Below are 22,381 nucleotides of genomic sequence, written 5' to 3' on the forward strand. Positions count from 1 at the left end.
TGGGTCCTGCATTTGCTTTGTGTCTTGGATGAATTTTCCTGGCTGTGGCCCATCCTTGCACCTGGGCCCTCCATTATCTTTGCTCAGAATCTCCAAGCCACTACAAACTCCTCCAATGGGAACCTCCACCCCACTCCCAGACACTGACCAGGGCCTCTTGGGGCCTTTCTGCAGTGTGACGAGGTTCCTGGAATCCGCCTGGAGCTCTGCCTTACTCCCTGGAACTTGTTTACTGCAGCCTCCCTCGGGGACTTGTGGGAGCCTTTTCCCCAGTGTCGGGGAACCTGTTTGTGCTTGTTTCCTCCCTTCCCCAGTTTGCCTGCCTTCCTTCCTGGGCAGGGCGGATGTCCCTTTTTAACGTACGCTGCGGGGGAAATGGTCTTGGGAATGACCTAAAGGGTTGCCCCTCAGCCCCGTAATCTAGAAGCTCCTCCTGTGAACCTTGTACCCTGTTCTATCACACCTCTGCCTCTTCCATCCTCTCTGGAGCTGCGCCATTTGGGGTGTTCAGTTTTCACATCCATATTTCTGATCCTTGGGGTTTGATGACCCAAGTTTGGAGCTGACACCTTGGCTCTGGGCCTGTCAGTACTTTGGGTCCCCTCAGACTTGGCATGGAGTTCTAGCAGGACCGCCCGCCCGCTCTGCACTCTGTCCACCCTCAGGCTCCACTTCTGCCCAGCCTCCACCTCATTCCCCAGGACGTTGCTCCACTGTGGCCACTGTGAGGACACATTTCCAGGCTCTGATCACTTCCTCAAACGGACAGCTCAGCCCGGGCAGTTTCCAGCTGATGGTATGGGTTTAATAAACACGGTAGGAAGTCTTTATTCCTAAAAAAAGCAAGTTCTATTTAAAAAAAAAAAATAGGGATGCATGTGATAAAAAATTCAAAAAGCAAGAGAAACTCAGACACACTTGCGCTCTACTCCCACCCTACATGGGTAACTATTTGGGATTTCTTGTTTCTTACAAACATGTTTTAAGCACTACTCTCCTCACTGCCCCGGCCACCGAACAAAAAGGCCTGATTTGTAGAGCTTGCCAGTTTTTCTGGTACAAATACTCCCACCATGGCTGATGTCAAGTGACCAACATGATGTCAGTGAATGTGGAGTTGAGAAGACGTGCTCATGACTGGTGAGGGGTGAGAACCAGCTCCAGCTCGCCACTGTGAAGTTATGTGCATGTCATCAGACATGACAGCTTGCTTCTTACTTTGTACCTAACCGACTTCTCAGTAAGATGAAGCCAAATACAGCAAGAACCACAGTGGAACTGATGCATCCGACCTGCCTCATATAAGACCATAGATTGGGAGGGTCTGTCCTACAACCTCTGAGAAGTGTGTGGGGCAGGGCTTCCCTGGTGGGCCAGTGGTTAAGAATCTGCCTTGCAATGCAAGGGACACGGGTTCAATCCCTGGTCTGGGAAGATCCCACATGCCACGGGGCAACTAAGCCTGTGTGCCACAACTACTGAGTGGACGGTCTAGAACCCGCGAGCTGCAGCTACTGAAGCCCAAGGGCCTGTGCTCCACAACAAGAGAGAAGTCACCGCAATGAGAAGCCAGTGCACCACAATGAAGAGAAGCCCCTTGCTTGCTGCAACTAGAGAAAGCCTGAGTGCAGCAATGAAGACCCACCACAGCCAAAGAAAAAAAAAGAAGTGTGTGTGGCAGAAAACTAGGAAGGGTCATCAGGTCAAATATGAGGTAAGTGATTTTAAGAAGCTAATTAGTGGAATGTCATTTTTGAAGAATAAAAACTTTGTTTTGAAGAAGCAATATCTTAATTTTTAATTGAGTAGTTAGGAGTTAATTCAAGATGGGATTTAGACTGCCAGGAAAAAAAAAAAAAGAGATATTCACCAAACTCCTTTTAAAACCTCAGATATCAAATTTCCCAGTCAGAATTCAGGAATCTACAAAGCTTGGAGAACAAAGCCTAAGGAGAGAGGTCACAGGCAGGTGTGTGACCGTGAAGTGCCCAGGTTCTCTTCAGAAGCCATGGATGGCCCAGGCTGCTATTGCCAAATGATCCGCCTGGGCAGCTGCCCAGGAAACCCTCCAAGCTCCGTTACGAAACATTTGTTTTCTTGAAAAAAAAAATAAGCACTTGAGAAGAGGATTTCAGCTCCCTGGGTTTCTGGTGACTTCCTCTGTGGTTGGCCTGTCACACTGCCTCCCAGCTTCTGTGTCAGACCTTTCGAGTTTCCAGCCGGCTTTGTCACAAGGAGGGCAACTAGCTCTGGTGTCCACCTGGGCTCTCTCCGTCTGGGTTATTCTCCGGAAGGCTGCTTCTCCTAGACAGCTCTGTGTGCTCTTCAGGTGCCAGAAGGTGACTCATGGGACCCACGCCATGCTGGCTTCTGTGAACCCCTCCTCTCCCATCTCAGTCGCAGGAGTGGGTGGACAAAGGGGTACAGGGTTGAGCATTAGAAGCACACTCTTGTGCTGTGTGCTAAGTTGCTTCAGTCGTGTCCAACCCTTTGCAATCCCATGGACTGTAGCCAGGCAGCCTCCTCTGTCCATGGTTTTCTCCTGGCAAGAATACTGGAGTGGGTTGCCATTTCCTCCTCCAGGGGATCTTCCCGACCCAGGAATCAAACCCACGTCTCTTATGTTTCCTGCATTGGCAGGCAGGTTCTTTACCACTAGCGCCAACTGAGAAGCCCCAGCACACACTTAGTTCATGGGAAGCTGTGAGTCTCACACTTAAGAGCACGGGACTCATTCCAGATGCTGAGGACGTCAGGGTCCCTGGATGCATCCCGCCAGCCACTGTTCTACAGCAGGAGGTTATGGATGACTCTGCTGACAGCTTTCGGGGTTCCTGTGTGAAGCAAGTGACTGAGCCACTGTGGAAAGCAATTCTCTGCGCCTTGTCTTTTCCAGTGATATATCTCAGCAAAATCTGCCACGCAGCATAGGGGAGTATACAAAATGGACATATGTAGCTAACAGGTACACACAAAGTTCAAAAGACTGTCGGGCTGGAACCAGATAACTGAGAAGCTCTTTGACTTAAGATAGATCCCTGAGGACAATGTCATTTCAGTCTGTTTAGGGAGCAGCGGGAGGAGAGAGGGGTCATTATGAGGTCCAGGTAATCAGAGATGACCCCTTGTGGTGAGGAAGCCCGCTGCTTTAACAGGATCTTCAAAGGGAAGTTGAGAAACCTAGAACGGAAGATTTGTTGTCTAAAAGCCACAGGCTGATAAAGAAATGAGGCTTGTCCTGGGAAGAAATATCAGCCTTTGGATTTATTTTTCCATCCTGCCGCGTTGCAGGTAGTTTCATTCACTGGCAGGTTATGTGTTTCAGAATAGCCTTAGGGACAGGAAACATAAAGCCATTTATACTTTTGGCCTGATTTACTCGCATCATCAGGGTTAGACACGCCTCATTTATTTAGGCTGAAGGGTAGTGATGCAGAGGACTTCACTCACCTGGCTGGAGCCTTGCCACATGTCCTTGGCCTGGCCTCGGTGGGGAGAGCAGGACTTCAGAACCATCGAGGGGAAGGGCCGCTGCAGGTGAAACTCCACAGAGAGGGAATCTGGAGAAGGAGGATGGCAGAGCACGGAAAGCCCTGGGTGGATGGGTGGTCCTCAGGGTCAGGATGGAGGAAAGGCCCCAGCTGTGTAACATGCAATAAAAGACTGGGAGCAGACAGAGAAGGAGAAATACTGTTTGACATTCCTTATACTTGGAATCTAAAAAGAAATGATACAAATGAACTTACTCAGAAAGCAGAGACTCACAGACTCAGGAAATGAACTTATGGTTGGGAGGGGGAGGGATAGTTAGGGACTTTGGGTAGGCCATGGACACATTGCTGTGTTTAAAATGGATACCCAACAAGGACCTATTGTATAGCACATGGAATTCTGCTCAATGTTATGTTCCAGCCTGGATGGGAGAGAGGTTTAGGGAAGAATGCTGCTGCTGCTGCTAAGTCGCTTCAGTTGTGTCCAACTCTGTGTGACCGCATAGACGGCCGCCCACCAGGCTTCCCTGTCCCTGGGATTCTCCAGGCAAGAACACTGGAGTGGGTTGCCATGTCCTTCTCCAATGCATGAAAGTGAAAAGTGAAAGTGAAGTCGCTCAGTTGTGTCCGACTCCTAGCGACCCCACGGACTGCAGCCTACCAGGCTCCTCCGTCCACGGGATTTTCCAGGTAAGAGTACTGGAGTGAGGTGCCATTGCCTTCTCTTAGGGGAGAATGGATACATATAAATGTATGGCTGACTCCCTTCACTGTTTCACCCGAAACTATCACAATGTTGTTAATCGACTACATGTGCGAAGAGCTGTCACTGCAGTCATATCTGACTCTGCGACCCCATGGACTGCAGCCCACCAGGCTCCTCTGTCCATGGAATCCTTCAGGCAAGAATACTGGAGTGGGTTGCCATGCCCTCTTCCAGGGGATCTTCCTGACCCAGGGATCAAACACTCATCTCCTGTGGCTCCTGCATTGCAGGCACATTCTTTACCGCTGAGCCACCAGGGAAGCCCTGGCAATACCCCAACACAAAATAAAAGGTTTCTAGTTTGAAAAAAAAAAAGAGAGAGAGAGAAAGACTGGGAGGGCTTCCCTAGTGGCTTAGCGGCAAAGAATCTACCTGTCAACACAGGAGACACAGGTTCAATTCCTGATCCCGGAAAATCCCACATGCCACAGAGTAACTAAGGCCATATGCCACAACTTCTGAGCTTGTGCTCTAGAGCCTGGGAACCACTACTGAGCCCACGTGCCGCAGCTATTAAAGCCCTCACACCCTAGAGCCCACGCCCTGCAACAAGAGAGTGGCCCCTACTCGCCGCAGCTAGAGAAGAGCCAGCGCCGCAACGAAGACCCAGCACAGCCAAAACTAAATAAATAAAATTATTTTTTTAAAAAAAAGACTGGGAGCAAAAGAGATGGACTCGAAATATGGAAGGAAAATCATTTTTTTTTAAAAGGTAAATTTGAATAAACAGATGCTGCCAAGGAAGGAGGGCGAGAGGAAGATAAAAATTCTTTTATCCTGGAGGTACCTGTGGACTGGGTGACAGTCCTAGTAAACTGAAGGTGTGCACAGCCCAGACCCAGCTGTGGGCTCCCCCTGGGGACTCCCCCAAAAGGTCTTTGGCACAGGTGCCTCAGAAAACAAATACAGTTCACTGAAGCACTGTTTGTAACAGCAAAAAAAAAAAAAAAAGTGAAAACAATCTTCCTCTCAACAAAAGAAAGGACAAAATGAACTCTTAACTAAATGCTCATAGGAGGTGCTCTCTGCGGCAGTTAGAATGAATGAACCAGACTTTCATGTATCAACATGTATAATCTCAAAACCATATTGAGTGGAAAAATCAAGTTACAGAGTGCTACACAGTGATTCCTTTTACATAAAGTTTCAAAACACGCCAAAAATAGAACTGTTCTGTTTAGAAATGCATTTTTAATATGTAGCAAAGAACAGAAACATACAGGTGGGTTATTTTCACCAACCTCTGAGGAGAGGAGGAATGAAAAATAACATAGGGTGCTGCTGCTGCTGCTGCTGCTGCTAAGTCGCTTCAGTCTTGCGACCCCGTAGACGGCAGCCCACCAGGCTCCCCTGTCCCTGGGATTCTCCAGGCAAGAACACTGGAGTGGGTTGCCATTTCCTTCTCCAATGCATGAAGGTGAAAAATGAAAGTGAAGTCACTGAGTCGTGTCCAACTCTCAGCGACCCCATGGACTGCAGCCCACCAGGCTCCTCCATCCATGGGATTTTCTAGACAAGAGTACTGGAGTGGGGTGCCATTGTTTCTAAAACTTTATTTCTTTAAAAAAAAAAATGAAAATAAGGCAACATGTTAGTATCTGTTTACTCTTGGTGGTAGATACAGATGTGTATCCAGATTACATTTTGTACCTGTGGTGGGCTGAATAATGGCCCCCAGAAATGTCTATCCACGTCCTAGTCCCCAGAACCTATGAGTATGTTACCTTTAAAGAGACATTGCATGTGTGTTAAGTGAAAGAAAGTAAAAGTGTTAGTTGCTCAGTCATGTCCAACTCTTTTTGACTCCATGGACTGTAGCCCACCAGGCTCATCTGTCCATGGAATTGGAGGGGTTGTCATTCCCTTCTCCTGAACAGCTTCCCAACCCAGGGATCGAACCTGGGTCTCCAGCATTGCAGGCAGATCTTTTATCATCTGAGCCACCAAGGAAGCCACAATAAGGAGATTCTCCTGAACTATAGAAGCGGGTCTAATATAACCAGGAGGGTCTTTATAAGAGGAAGACAGGAGAGCCATCAGAGCCAGCAAGAGGAGACAGGACAGTGGAGGAAGAGGGTGGAGGGTTGCCCTCTGGAGACGGAAGAAGGAAGGGCCCAGAGCTGAGGAATGCACAAGGTCCCTAGAAGCTGAAAAAGGCAAGAAAACAGATCTTCCCCCGGAAGGCTCCAGGAGGAATGCAGCGCTGCCAACACCTCGATTTTAGGCTTCTGACCTCCAGGGCTGTAAGAGAACAGATCGGCATTGTTTCAGTCACTGAATTCGTGGTAAATTGGTATGGCGGCAAGAGGAAACGAATCCAGTTCTTCTGGGGGACGTTTCATAATCCAAGCTTGTTTGCTTTCGTTTTATGATACTGAGTTAGGAGAATGGTGGTTAAGGCCTCGGCCCTGGCTTCCTGTTCCTCCCCCTTCACAGGAGGCAGAGCTATTTGGGAAGCTTGGGGTGGCAGGGTGGAGGGTTGGTATCTAAGAGGCAGGGCCCTGGGGTTTCAGGTTGTCAGAACAAGTCTGGGCACTGGGGGAGCGGCTCCCTCCCTCCCAGGGTAGGGAAAGCTACGGAAGGGAAACTCCCAGATGTCTGAGGGTGGCTGCAGAGGTGCCCTTGAGGCCTTGCACAGAGAGCTCCCCAAGACGCTCCGGGCCCTGGGATGCATCTCCTAAAGGCTCAGTCGCAGGGTTTTGCCTGGGAGTGGAAACTCCAGATGTCGGATGGCCAGGCCCTCCTCCAAGGCCACAGCTCTTCTGTTCCTGTTGGGTAGGAGAGGAAGGCAGGGGGATGAACAACAGCACTCTGCTAACAGGAGCCTCCACCCCTCGACCTGGGTCAGTGCCCTCTCAGCAAGCATGCAGCCTGGGGTCAGCCTGTTACAGGTGGATGTATGGTATTCAGGGAGGGGGCCCACTCAGTGAAGAAGTTGGGCTTGAGAGAGAGAGAGGGCTGAAAGGAGATCGGGTTTAAACCCATGTAAGGATCCAGAAAAAGATGATTTTTCTTGGAAGAAAAACACCTGTATATATTTGTGTGTGTGTGTGTGTGCGCGCGCGTGCATGTATGTACACACAGAGGTCCTAGGTAAGGGGCTATCAAGGGGAAAGAAGCTGGAATGAGACGGGTATGGTCCAGACCATGGAACAGCGGTGGGGGAGGCTGCAGGGCCCAGATCACAGCACAAACAGAAGAGCTATCTTGGGAGAGAGGAAGGATGGTTCTTTCTCTCCCCAGGTCTGGAAACTAGCTAGGGAATCCATGGACAAGGGTCGGAAGGACAGCCCACTTGCCCTGGAGTTACCCCAGTGTGGGACTGTGGAGGTGGGGAGGATGAGGGCTCTTCACTGCATCTGGATCACCTGAATTGTTTTACAATGGAGATGTGCTCCTATGTCACTTGTGAAATTAAAAATCAACTTAAATAAGTTGCTCAGTTGTGTCCTACTCTTTGTAACTCCACGGACTATAGCCCGCCAGGCTCCTCTGTCCATGGACTTCTCCAGGCAAGAATACTGGAGTGGGTTGCCATTTCGTTTCTCCAGGGGAATCTTCCCCACCCAGAAATTGAATCCGCGTCTCTTTTGTCTGCTGCATTGGCAGGCAGATTCTTTACCATCTGAACCCCTAGAGAACACCCTAAATAATCAGACCCTCTGAGCAGCACAGTAAGCGCTGGTTACCCAGAGAAGGGTGAGACAGGTTTAGGAGTCACTGAGTGGAATGGGTGAGCTGGATGGGATTTGACCAAGTGAAGGGGCACCTTGGGCAAGAGTTGAGAAAGAAAGGGAAGGTGTGTGGCAAGTTGTGAAGGCAGCAAGACCCCTATGGCCTGAGAGAGGTGCCTGTTGGAGAGGAACTGGGCCCTGAGGAGATGCCTCCCTGAGCAGCTGCTTCAGGGTCTCTGGGAGGTGTGTTCAAAAGCAGAGATACTCAACTACATATGAGTGCACCCACACGCATGCACACACACACACTCGGCCTGGTCTCTCTCTCACACACACACCCTTAGCCTGGTTTCTCCCTCTCTCACACACATACTCAACTTGGTCTCTCTCTCTCTCACACACACACATTCGGCCTGGTCTATCTCTCTCTCTCTCTCTCTCACACACCCACACACACTCAGCCTGGTTTCTCTCTCACACACATACTCAACTTGGTCTCTCTCTCACACACACACACATTCGGCCTGGGTCTATATCTCTCTCTCATACACACACACACACACACACACTCACTTGGCCTGGTCTCTCTCTCTCACACACACACACACACACACTCAGCCTGGTTTCTCTCTCTCACACACATACTCGACTTGGTCTCTTTCTCTCTCTCTCACACACACACACACACACACACACACACACACACACTTGGCCTGGTCTCTCTCTCTCACACAGACACATTCGGCCTGGTCTATCTCTGTCTCATATGCACACACACACACGCACACACACACTCAGCCTGGTTTCTCCCTCTCACACACATACTCGACTTGGTCTCTTTCTCTCTCTCTCTCACACACACACACACACACACACACACTTGGCCTGGTCTCTCTCTCTCACACAGACACATTCGGCCTGGTCTATCTCTGTCTCATATGCACACACACACACACGCGCACACACACACTCAGCCTGGTTTCTCTCTCTGACACACACACTTGGCTTGGTCTCTCTCTCTCCCTCTCTCGCTCTCACACACACACACACACACACACACACACACACACTTGGCCTCTCTCTCACACTCACACATACACATACACACACACAGCCTGGCCCGGACTCCGGAATTCCTGTTTGTTCAGTTCCTGGGCTGACGCTGCCGGTAACAGTAACCTGTTCGCCTCTGTAAGGATTTTCCTCTGGGGATGGGGGGAGGGGTCGGCGTCTCATCCTCCTCCCACCCGCCGCCGCCCAGGGCAGCTCAGTATTTATGTTTTGCATGGGGGCAGCCAAAACCGGGGTCCTACAGCTAAAAATAAAAGCGTGAACACCACTAGCCTAGAATAAGAAAATGCAAGTGGTTGTGTCAACTCGGAAGTAAACTGAACTCAGCCTGACCAGACAGGCAGCACCTGAGACAGTGCGGACCCTAGGGAAGGAGGGCTGGGATGAGGAGGACTGGTGGAAAAGAAATGGCCGAGAGACATTTAGGAGAAGGACTCAGGAAATTCCTGACTCTACGAGGGAGGCACGCAGCGAAGTGAGAAAGCTGGCCTCTGTTACGCAGACCTGGCGAGGCAGCCATATTGGGCGGAAGCATCCCAGTGAGGCGAAGACGGGGACCCGCCGTTCAGACCCAGCCCAGCCCAGGCCAGGCTGAATCTGCTTTCGAGGCCACCTTGAGGATGCGGCTGTCCTGCTGGGGAGAGGGTCTCTGGAGCGTCCTGGCCATGTGAGGGAGCTGCCGGAGGGCAGCAGGAGGAGGGAACTCGGAGGACTCACAGAGGAAAGTTCAAGGGATGTGGCAGCTTTCCATAAAAGGGTTTTCTCTGTGTTCCCTTTCTTTTCCAAGAGACTTTCACCCTGGGAAGGCCTGGGACAGCCCGATGCCATGCTGACAGCAGGGTGGGTGATGGGGGAGGCAGAGGGTGTGAGGTCCAAAGACCTGTTGACCCCAACCCCTCCTGGAAAGGGCTTTTCACTCCAGACAGTGGGCTCAGCATCATGGCTCTCGCTCTAACTGCCTGTACTTCAACCACCACGCTTCTTCCCAAGAGCCTCCGTCGTGCTTTTCCGGCAGCTGCTCTCCACATAGCGTCCTTGCGGGTCTCATGGGCTTCATTCAGCCCCAGGTCCCACCCGCCTCAGAGCAGGAAGCTGAAGGCGAAGACCCTTTCCACAGGTGACAGGACCCACGGGGGACTGAGTCAGCCCCCAGATTCACTCTGGCTCAGATATCTATCAACTGCATTTTTTAAATTAAGGTACTGAAATACAAAGCAATGTTCTGGCACACCGTGTTCAGAATTTAAATAAATGTAACATAAGACAGGCCCAGGAGCATTGGGTATACAATCAACAAAGTGAGGATGAAATTATAAGTGCCTTTTAAAATTTGTTTTAACAACAGTACTGCAACAAGTATTTTTGTAGTTATACATTTTGGACACCTTAAAGATTCCTTCTAGGATACTTCCAGAGGTAGAAATGACAGGTCAAAAGGTACTGGCTAATTTTCAGGTTTAATTTTCCCTCAAAAAAGGCTCTTCCAATTATTGGTCATCCTTAGAAGTAATTAAAGAGGAAGCTCCTGCTCAACAGTGGGGATTCATTTGCTAGTCTGAGATGTAATAAGGGGAAATGTTATCACAAAGGTTTTGTGTGTATGTGTGTGTGTGTATTGCTTTGAGTATTCCGGAGAGTGAAAATTTTCTCTTATTAACCATTCGTTTCATCCTGCTGAATCTGTCTGCTCACATCTCCCATCTTTCTTTGGTGCCCTATACTTTACAAAAGCCTTTTGTATATTAAGGGTATTTGCCTCTGTTGCCATATTTATATGGAAAATATATGTTTCAAGTTTGTCTTTTGCCATCAATTTGTTTTGTTTGTGGGTTTTGACATACAGAAAATTTTCATTAAACATGTTGCATCTTATTTATTTATTTATTTATTTTGCTTCCTTTCTGTCTTGGGTGAGGCACTGATTAATATCTCAAACACTGAGGCATGAACAGTAAGAACAGGAGAGATTGAGGCAAGGTCCCAGCTCACTAAAGGTAGCCACCAGGCTCACCCAGAAACTCCTGTCAGGCTAGGGAAAGGGAGGAAGTTTCTGGACAGTAGGTCAAGGCCAGCCAGACCCAGTGTGTAGATCTGAAGCTGTCTCTAGGTAGGTCCAGTCCTGTCGTGGGACTAGAGAGAGGCGTGCCTGCCCAGGGAGAATAGCTTCTCTTAAACAAAAACCAATTCGGTGTCTGAAACATCCCGGGAAGGAGACAGAATCTATACAAGGGGCTGTCTTTGGACCCAGCTGAGGGCACACTGTCCCTTAGACAGGCAGTATACACACCACACTAGGGACTTCCCTGGTGGTCCAGTGGCTAAAACTTCACACTCCCAATGCAGGGAGGGCTTGGGTTCGATTCCTGGTCAGAGAACTAGATCCCACCTGCCACAACTGAGAGTTCTCATGATGCAACAAAGATTGAAGATCCCGCATGGCATGACCAAGACCCAGTGTAGCCAAATAAATAGATATTTTAAAAATACACAAACAAACACCACCCTGCAAGTTCTGCCTAATCACAGATGAAGCCTGAGTGTGAAAACTAGATGGAGGTCAAGTCCTCATTTCACCCATTCCTAGTTAGTGAGGGGCGCTGTCCAGAAGGGGTCTTTTCCTGTTGTTCACGCTACACTTTCAGAGACTCCAGAGCTGCTGTTGCTGCTTTCCTGTTTACCAGGGTGGAATTTTTAGAATCGTTAATAAGTTGGTAAACTTGCCTTTCCCCTGCCTCCAAAAGCGGAAAAGAAACTTCAGGCGCGGTTTGTGAATTTCAAATTTTAAAAATCGTCCTCTAAGTTTTCACATTGTGTGTTCAGTGTTCGCATACTTGAATTTGAAAACCAACGTCAGAGGCATTCTTTGTAACTTGCAGACATTTCAAAAGAACAATCTCTGGCTAATGCTAAGAAGTTACAGAAATAGACTGTTGGGTCACTGGCTAATTACAATGGAAAAGCCAAAGGTTTTTTTCGAGAGGAAACAAAAGGAGGTGAGGCTTCTAGACTCTGGCCACTCAGAAGAGTGCCATGTGTCACCGAGCTATGACCGGAAGTAAGGGGGGGTTGCCCCAGGACTGTCTAAATCTGGGTAAGCATTTTGGGGGGTGAGCAGGCTCTTTAGTCACACAGCTGTTTCTGACTTGAAGGGTATGACTGAGAGCATATTCGTGTGGTAAGAGGCCGTGCAGGGGGCGGCCGGCTTCATGCAGTCTGCCTGTGCAGAAACAATGCATGCGTCATCCCAGGGCTGGTGTGTGTCCCTGGGTCTGTCATTCCCTGTTGCTGGGCAACCCAGTGTGTCTGGGTGTGTCCCCTTAGCACGCTGCGCTCCCTCCTGCTAAAGTTCACGGGTACAGCCTGCACATGAGCATCTGGGCTGTGATCATCCCCACAGGAATCAGGTCTGTGGCAGCCTCTGTCCTCTGGTCTCAGGGAATAAAAGTGCTGCCTGGCTGGTGTTCTCCCAAACTGCCGCCTCTGATTGTTGTTTGGTTGCTAAGTTGTGTCCAACTCTTGCGACCCCATGGACAGTAGTCCTTCAGGCTCCTCTGTCCATAGAATTTCCCAGGCAAAAATACCTGAGTGGGTTGCTATTTCCTTCTCCAGGGGATCTTCCCGACCCAGGGATCGAACCCGCGTCTCCTGTGGCTCCTGCATTGGCAAGTGGATTTTTTACCACTGAGCCACCAGTGAAGCCCACTTCCTCTGAAGTTGGGGTTTAAAACTGGAAGTTTCCGTTTGGCCATGAGTTTGCAGACCCCTCTAAGTGGGGGACTCTTTTAAGGCCATGGTAGGACTCTGATTATGGCTGAGGGTTTGCAGAGTGGACTGGCTGCTCCAGGCACCTCTCGCCATCCTCCCAGGAATCTTTGAAATCAGTATTTGGAACCAGCCCAAATCCTCTCAGTACCATGGGCAGTGATCCCTTCAGGCAGAAACGTTTGGAAAACACAACCAGGCAGGCATGTGAGTGCCTGAAACTGGTTCTAAAGGAATTTTTCAGGGGAAAAAAAAACTTAAAAAATATTTTGCACAGTGAAAGCAGCCCTTTTGGAATAGAGAAGTTTCTGGGGTGATCCCCGTAGAGTTCTGTTCTATTTTGATTTTCAAGAGGTCTATTGTTACTACTGTAGAAGTGGAAAAGTGGGTTCAGGAGAGGAGCTGATTTGCTCAGGCCACACAGGGAGGTGGAGACAGCTGAAACTGGGCCTGGGCTGGGAGGGGTTTCCCAGTATTTGTTTCTGTTTATATCTGTGAGTCTCTGGGCGTGGCCCCTTCTGGGTGGTGATGGACAGGCCGGCTCTAGGTGTGTCCCACCTCGGGGCAGCTCTCCTAGCTCCGGGATTTCTCCAGGACAGGGAAATTCCAGGGGGCAGATCCTGCCACAGCTGCGGTGAGACATTATTTCCTTGGGAGGAAACCAGCTCTCAGCAGCCAGAAACGAAACAGTTTCCACTCTGGGAGAGAGGAGGGAGGAAGAAAGGGGGGAGTGGAAGGCCTTGATGCAGGAGGCTGGCCCAGAAGGGAGCCGCCCCAGGGCCCAGGCCCCCCTGCTCTCTGAGGCCCCCAGACAGTTTAAATTTAGACCTTCTATTCTGGTCACTGCTGTTCTGTTCTGCCCTGTAGCCATAGAACTGGCCAGTTTTCCTGAGCACAACAGCTCCTCAAAGTAAGCTCCTCTCCTGGAAGCTGGTCCTCAGAGTTGTTCTGTGGAAGCCTGAGGCAGGGAGGCGTGGAAGACAGATCAAAGGCAGGAAAGTCCACCACCCCAACTCACATTTCCAAACCTGGGGCCCTTCTGTCCGCATCTTGGTCCCTGTTCACTGTGGGGTGAGAGAAGGGCTGACTGGGCACAGCACATGGGAACACAGCCGGAGGGGCAAAGAGCAAGGCCACTTCCTATGGTCACCAGTTCCTCCCACGTCCTCTGGAATGGCCCCTCCCTAACCATTCAAATCAATGCACCTCTCCGTCTCAGCCCCGACCTGCTTCCTTTTCTCAGAGTGCACATCCTTATCTGACCACGGCCTGTGTTCCTCTCCAGAACGGAAGACCCACCAGGAGAGCGGGGACATGATTTTGTTCAGCACTGTATCCCCAGTGCCCAGAGAAGTTTGCTGTATTAACCGAACACTTGCTAGGTGTGGGGGGCACTGTATTAGGTGCTTTATTTACTTATTTATTTTTGTATTTGGTGCTTTAAAAGCATTATCTAATTTTATCCTCAGGACAATTTTATGAGGGTTTTTACCCAAGTAGGAGAATGATGCCCAGAAAAGTTGAGAATCTTGGCCGGGAACATGCAGTTGGACCCTGGAGTCCATGCCCCTGCGTGTACCCCTTAACCACTACACAGACCCGGCCACAAGAAGGTGGCCTCGTACCTCCTCTGCTGGGAAGGCTACCCCACTCGCTCCTCCTTTGCTCGCTGAGCCAAACCCCTAGCTCCCACCAGCTCATCCCCAAACAGTATGGTCTTTGGGTGAAGAGAAGAGGGGCATGCGGATAGATTCAGTACACCCCACTGTGAAGAGTTCTTTTTTGTTTTCTACTTCCCCCTGCCCATTCCCCTTATCTAGAAGCAGTGCCTCCTCAAAGCCCGGACTGTCGTATATCCCCTCCCTCCAAAGTTTTGCAAGCTCTTACCTCTGGAGAGAAGTCTACATAAATCGCATGAGTATATAGTGCCACAAAACTATCCAATCTCTCATCTATCCTCCTAAGCGCTCTTTCAAAAAAGTCAGTTATTTTCCCATAAATGCCTTTTTCCATCTCCCCTTCCCCTCCTAAGATGATGTGTGTGTGTGTGCGCGCGCGCACACTCTGCCGTCGCTTCAGTCGTGTCCGACTCTTAGCAACCCCCATGGATTGTAGCCCGTCAGGCTCCTCTGTCCATGAGGTTCTCCAGACAAGAATACTGGAGTGGGTTGCCATGCCCTTCTCCAGGGATCTTCCCGACCCAGGGATCAAACCCATGTCTCCTGCATCTCCTGCCTTACAAGTGGATTCTTTACCACTGAGCCACCAGGGAAGCCTTTCTAAGTTGATATATAAGCCCCCTAATTCTAACCATTGCCTGGAGTCACATTTTTCTGTGAATTTCCATGCATGCATGTAAATCAAACATCTGTCTTTTCTCTTGTGAATCTGTATTTTGCCAGATTAATTTGCAGGTTCAGAGGTACTGAACCTAACAGAGTAGAGGAAAAGGTCATTATCTCCCAGATAATGCCCAGTTAGATCTGGAGGGAAAAACACTCCAGATGGAAGGGGGCCTGTGGACCCCTGGCTGCTTCTTGATTGTCAGAATGGATTTGTGCTCGTTTTTCTTCTGCCTGCTTGCTGTGGGGAATTCACCACAGTCTGCAGTGCAGCCCTTGGCTCTGTGGGCCAGAGGGGATCACTTTCAGCAGGACTGACTCACACTAATCGAACTCACCAAGCACTGATGTAAAAATCAGAATGCTATCTTCCAAGTTTGCAGAGAAGCCTGTTTGGCCAGCGAGATGCTCATATTAGCAGGTCTGGACAGTCTCTCTCTCTCCCAGTGAGAAGGTTGCTGGGTGGGCCTGGGAGCTGGCAGGAAAAAGAAGCTGGTAAAGTTTGAGGCCAGGGCCCAGGGAGGGAGAGAAACTTACCATAGTCTCTTCTCCACTTTTGACACTTGTTCCATGTGCTCCTGTATCAATTCAAGGAACAATTTGTCTTGGTTTTCACTTGGCTTGATGGTCAAATGCAAAGGCTCCTGCCTCTAGCTCTTGGACCCAGTTCTGTGCTCTGCTGCTAACCTGCTCCCAGGTCTTCATCACAGGTCAGCGAGCACCACACGTCTGTGCCAGGGACTCAGGGACCCTGGCAAGCAAGCCAATGGCACAAGGGGTCCCCCAGCAAGAGTTTGGGGCACATATCTTCATATATTCCTCACAAGGCCCAGAAGGAATAGGAGGACCACAGCACCTCACAAAGCCAACAGGTGCCATGTGGGCCAACCCCAGAAGATGACAGCTTGTGGCCAGGCTTCCAAGGAGGGGGCCAGCCACACACAGCACACGGGAGTGGGCACTGGAACCCCAGAGAGAGGGCTGGCAGGGTAACTGTGAGAGCGGGAGGGGCCCCAGGCAGGCTGGGTGGGCTTCCTCATCTTCTCTGTATCACAGGACCCTCTGGAGTCTGGTGAAGCCACCAGACCCCTCTCATAGTGAGAGCTTTAAATGCGTAAAGTAGAATACCCAGGATTACCAATGAAGCAAATTATATTGAAATACAATGACCATATGTGATTGGTTAAGGTCAGTTCAGTTTTCAGTCGTTCAGTCATGTCCAACTCTTTGTAGCCCCATGGACTGCAGCACACCAGGCTTCACTGTCTATCACCAACTCCCGAAGCTTGCTCAAACTCACGTCCATCGAGTCAGTGATGCCATCCAACCATCTCATTCTCTGTCGTCCCCTTCTCCCGCCTTCAGTCTTTTCCAGCATCAGGGTCTTTTTCATTGAGTCAGTTCTTCACATCAGCTGGCCAAAGTATTGGAGCTTCAGCTTCAGCATCAGTCCTTCCAATGAATATTCAGGACTGATTTCCTTTAGGATGGATTGGTTGGATCTCTTTGCAGTCCAAGGGACTCTCAAGAGTCTTCTCCAACACCACAGTTCAAAAGCATCAATTCTTCAGCATTCAGCTTTCTTTATGGCCCAACTCTCACATCTATACATGACTATTCGAAAGACCATAGCTTTGACTATATGGATCTTTGTCGGGAAAGTAATGTCTCTGCTTTTTAACATGCTGTCTAGGTTTGTCATAGTTTTCCTTCCAAGGTATTGTGATTGTAATTCTTTATTAATGTATTAAATCAGGACCAGATCTGGTGGTAGGCTTAATAACTTCTATGATTTTTAAGTCATGATGAAGGTAGTTTTCAAAATATCTGCACCAACTGTGCTGTGATATGAAAATAGCTATGACTTCTATTGTGATGAGATCCCGGGAACTGCCTATACTACATGTGGTGAGATGCCTACAGGCACAAGAGAAGGAAGTGCTAGATTACAAGGAAAGATTATTGAAAATAGACATGAAAATTTTTCCTGTCCTGGTTCACCAACTTCTAAAAACTTAACTGAAGGCTAAGAATCTTAGTGAAGGTTTGGAGGGCACCAAGTGGAGAAGAAAAGATGGGTTTCTAGACCATCTCACCCAACCAGAGTTCATTTCTGCCATTCAAGTCGAGACTGGAAGGCATAGGAGCAAGGGAGATGGGGAGGCCGTGGAGTCACACTTTGTTCTGACTGGAAGCAGGTGTGGAGTCTGCATGGGATGGGTGCCCTGTCCCAGCCACCAGGCCCTCTGGTGACCAAAGGAAATCAGGGCTCCTGTCCTCCTCATTCCTCCATCTCCCATCCAAGCCCACCCCAGTTCACTTCACTTCAGGGGGAGATGGAAAAGAGCCCAGAGCCCCTCTTCCTCCCCTGAGGCTCACTTCCTCTCAATATGGGGCCAACAACGAGGAAGAGGGAAGTCCGTCTACTCTGCTATGCCTCCACCTGAACCAGTGCTGTGGGTCTGAATCTACAGACAGGAGACCAGACACTCCATTTCTCTAGATGATCCCCTTTTACATCTGTGGGCTTGGCATATGTATGAAAGTGAAACTGAAGTTGCTCAGTGTGTCCGACTCTTTGCGACCCCATGGGTTGTAGCCTACCAGGTTCCTCCAGCCATGGGATTTTCCAGGCAAGAGTACTGAAGTGGGTTGCCGTTTCCTTCTCCAGGGGATCTTTCTGACTCAGGGATCGAACCTGGATCCATGTATATTTATATATTTTTTAGTTTATTTTTTTGGTTTGCTTTTCCACTTTGTGTTTCAAACTTTTTTAAACATACATAAAAGTAGATAAAATGGACTCCCGTATTCTACAGCTATCAACCTTTCGCAACACTCCCTTTATTTGTCCCTTTCCAGCATAATAATTGTCACTCCCAAAAGTCCTAGCTTGAACAACTACATGCAATACCTGATCCTAGACAGGATCCTACACTGGAGGGGGAAAAAATCTATTAGGACATCTTGGGGTCAATTGATAAAAGCTGGGATATAAACAGTAGTGCGGGGGGGTCCCTAGTGGCCCAGTGGTTAGGAGTCAGTGCTTTCACTGCCGAGGCCTAGGTTCAACCCCTGGTAGAGGAACTAAGATGCTGTAAAGATGCATCGTGCGGCCAAACAACAACACGAAGAGTGGTGCAAATAGAAATGTTATCTCAAAGTTATATTTACTCAAGTTGGTTTAAAAAATTATGGTTATGTAAGACAGACTCCTTATTCTTAGGAAATAAAGAGGAGTAAGGGGCCATGATATATGCAACTGACTTTCAAATGTTTCATGAAAAAAAGTGTACACATAAGTACATTTAAACATATATGTGTATACACATATATGCATATGTGTATATATAGAAAAGGAGAAAATTGAAAATAAATAGGGAAAATGTTAAGTTAGGCGAATCTGAGTAGAAGACATAGGAGTGTTCTTACACTATTTGTATTCTCACAACTATTCTATAGGTTTGGGTTTTCAGAAAAAACTGATCAAAAAACATATTACCTAACCAGTGAGAAGCACTAGTATGGACAATACATTGTACGACTACACAGTTCATTTCAATAGTCTACAATGGCCAATATGGCTTGATTGGGAGGTGGGTCCTGGGGTTCAGGATTTAAGGAGTTCCGGTTCGCAGTTCTGTGTTCATTCTCTGCCCCTGCACATGTTTGCATCTGTCTGAGAGGCTACAGAGAATACCCATAAAACCAGTGCTGCTGCTGAACAAGGACTAGTTGCAGGACACTGGGGCCAGGGCAGCAGGACCTAAGACTGGATATGGGCTGTGGGCAGGTGGACAGCATTAGGGGCCATCCTGTTGGACAGAGAGCTCTTCTACCCCAGGTTTGTCCCTGCCAGTGGGGGCCCTGGAGACCCTCCGGGGCTGGAGTTCCACAGGCTGGCCCCCCCACCCCTCCCCTGGCCTGCAGCAAGCTCCTGCTGGGGGCGTCCCTCCACCTCATTGACACTGATGCCCAGTAGAACAAACCAGAACAAGAGCCAACTGTCCACGCCCTCACTCATCACCTTGGGTTTGTCTAGAGTCCCTGAGAATTCCAAGAAAAGATCTCCTATGCGGAAGCATCCTGCTCCATCATGTAATTTTCTGTACCCCTCTCTGGGCTGGAATTTAACATATTAACTCTAATCTCCCGGACATCTTTGCCTCAACTCATGTGCCCGCTCCCTCTGCACTCTTCTCACACCCTTGAAACACACATTTGTAACAAAATCAACAGCTGCCATTTACTGACACTTTTTGTGTATCTGATCATTCACTCATCCCAAGGAGGTAAGTACTATTATTCCATTCTGAACAGTTTGGTAAACATTAACCAAGCTCACCCAGTTAGAAAGTTATGGAGCAGATATTCCATCACAGAAAGGCCTGGAAGGACCAGGGCAGGCAGGCTGCACGTGGAAGGCATCTCCACCTCAACCCAGAAGTTGAACTGTCCACTCTGGAAAGCCCACATGGGTGAGGCACAGTCCAAGATTTATGAATCTCCATGAATATAGCTGGGTATCCTGAGTACAGACTTGGGAACTGGCTGCTTGGATTCAAACCCCAGCTTAGCTGACCACCAGTTGGGTGACTTTGGGCAAGCGACTTAACCTTTCTGGACCTCAGTTTCCTTCTTTGTACAATGGGTATAACAATAGTCCCTCATGGGGTGGCTGTGAGGATTAATGAGTTACACACATAGAGACTCTAGGTCAGAATAAGTTCTTTTCACAAAATGCTGCCTCTGTGCATCTCTCCCTTAAAGCCACTAGATTCAGAGGACTCAGCAACTTTTTGAAAATCAGTTAATGAGTTTAGCCAATAGAAGGGTAATCACTAAAGTAGTTATCTCTTAAGAAAGTGCAAAATCTGAGAAAGAGAAGACTTAGGTCAAGGTGGGAAGATTTCAGGAATTGTGTGTGTGTGGCCTTTTTAAATACAAGGATACATAGCTCTCTTATCTTGAGGGGAGGTGGCAGATGCAGAGAGCTGAGACAAAGGCTTTTCGCATTTTATTTTTGTAGGGTCAGCATTTAAAAAAGAAAAAAATTAACAAGCACACAGAAAAACTTACTAAGAAAAAGTCTTTTTCAAATGCCTTCTTTTTCTCAAATCCTAGTCAGCCCATTGCATGTGGGGCTGAAAATTTGGTATTACAATTAATACAGGAAGTTTTCCTCAAACTAGCTGGAGGGCTTGGAATTTCCAACAGGGACAACAGAAAGGAATATTCTCAGCTGGGTCTTCTTCAGTTAAGAAGGTTCCCGGTGCCAGCCCAGATGTAATGTGAACCCACAGCCCGCCTTCCCAACAGTAATTTGTCAGAGATGGATAGCTGTTGCCCAGCTAGCGAGTTGCCTGTGAATGGATGTGTTTTGAGACTATCTGGGAGAAGGTCCCCTTTTCCAGGACTTTGTTGAAGGAATTTATGCATCTTCAGCTAAAGACTGGACCAGCTGCTTGCCAACCCAGCATTGCCGGGGTTCCAGCACCCCAAATTTTCCCTCCAACACGTCACACTTTGAGTTCTCTTCTCCATGGTAAAATGTGCAAGGAACTGCTGGAGGCTTTTGTAGGTCTGGGGTGGGCCCCCAGATTCTGCATTCCTAAACAGCTACCTGAATATTCATTGGAAGGACTGATGCTGAAGCTGAAGTTCCAATACTTTGGCCACCTGATGGGAAGAGACAACTCATTGGAAAAGACCCTGATGCTGGGAAAGACTGAAGGCAGGAGGAGAAGGGGACGACAGAGGCCAAGATGGTTGGATGGCATCACTGACTCAATGGACATGAGCTTGAGCAAGCTCCAGGAGATGGTGAAGGACAGGGAAGCCTGGCGTGCTGCAGTCCATGGGGTTGCAAAGAGTTGGACACGACTGAGCGACTGAACAACAACAACAACCAGCTCCCAGACACACGGCCTCACTTGAGAAGGGAGGATCTGGAGTACTTGACCTAGAGGGTCCCTTACGTTCCTGGTTCCTAATCTTGCTCCTTTGCATTTCCACAGTTTGTCAATCTATTAAAATGTGGCTGCTGGGACTTCCCTGATGGTACAGTGGATAAGAATCCATCTGCCAATGCAGGAGACATATGTTCAGTCCCTGGTCCTGGAAGATTCCACATGCTGCGAAGCAACTAAGCCTGTGTTCTGTAATTACTGAGCCTGTGTGCTGCAACTACTGAAGCTGGCACACCCTAGAGCCTGTGCTCTACAACAAGAAAAATCATTGCAACGAGAAGCCCCTGCTCGCTGCAACTAGAGGAAGCCTATGTGCAGCCACGAAGATCCAGTGCAACCTAAAAAATAAAAACAAGAAATAAATAGTTTTAAAAAATAAAATTTGGCTGCTGGACAGTTCCTAGTGGAATCAGTATGAACAGAACCACTGCATCCCTTACTCCTGACGGACTGGCAGAATTTGGAGACAATGTCATCATGCTACTAGTGCCAGCTCCCCAGAGGGAGTCTTCTCATGCTAGGCCTGGTCCCATGGAGGGGTCGGGGCTGTAGGGGGACCGCAGCCCTCCCACCCAACCCCTACCTTCCATGAAGTGCCTCAGCTGCCAAGACAAAGCATACATTTCTCAACCTGCCATAAAACCAGTTTCCCCAGGTCCTTGCAAGATGGCTCCTACCTATAGGGTGTGCATCCTCTGTCCATCTGGGGAACAAAAGCCATTAGTCAAGTACTCAAAAATGGAAACGTGTTGTTGACGGTATACGAGGAATCATACTCTTCTACTTTTTCATATGTTGAAAATTTTATATACATTTTTTTACAATTTAAAGCAGTTTGTTCTCAAGGTAGATGACCTTAAAAGTACATACATAGAAAAAGTCTCTTGGTTCATTATCACTCACAATAAATTTGAAAGTCTGAAGAACTATAAAATTCAAGATGCCTAAGGAAGGCATAGAAAGTACTATCTTCAGTTCATCCCCTCATATCAGACCTAGTTGTAATTTCCAGTTTTATAAAGTAGTCCTGTAGCCATCTGGAAGATTCTAGAATAAAGGACAGTGTGCTCACTAAGTAGTTCAGTAGGGAACTCTGCATTTGTCAGATGTTTTTCCCATAAGAACCATTGGACTTTTGAACCAGGCACTTTTCTTAGCCCTTTAAATACATTAACTCAATTATTCACCTACCCTACAAGAGTTACTACTATTATCCCCATTTATGAGAGGAAAAATGAGGCTCAAAGGAAGTGACTTGCCAAGGTCACACAGCCAATTGGAGGTGAGCCATTGCTGTTCTAAGCAC

This window comes from Ovis canadensis, chromosome 2 (assembly GCF_042477335.2).
Source record: "Ovis canadensis isolate MfBH-ARS-UI-01 breed Bighorn chromosome 2, ARS-UI_OviCan_v2, whole genome shotgun sequence".
NCBI lineage: Eukaryota > Metazoa > Chordata > Mammalia > Artiodactyla > Bovidae > Ovis > Ovis canadensis.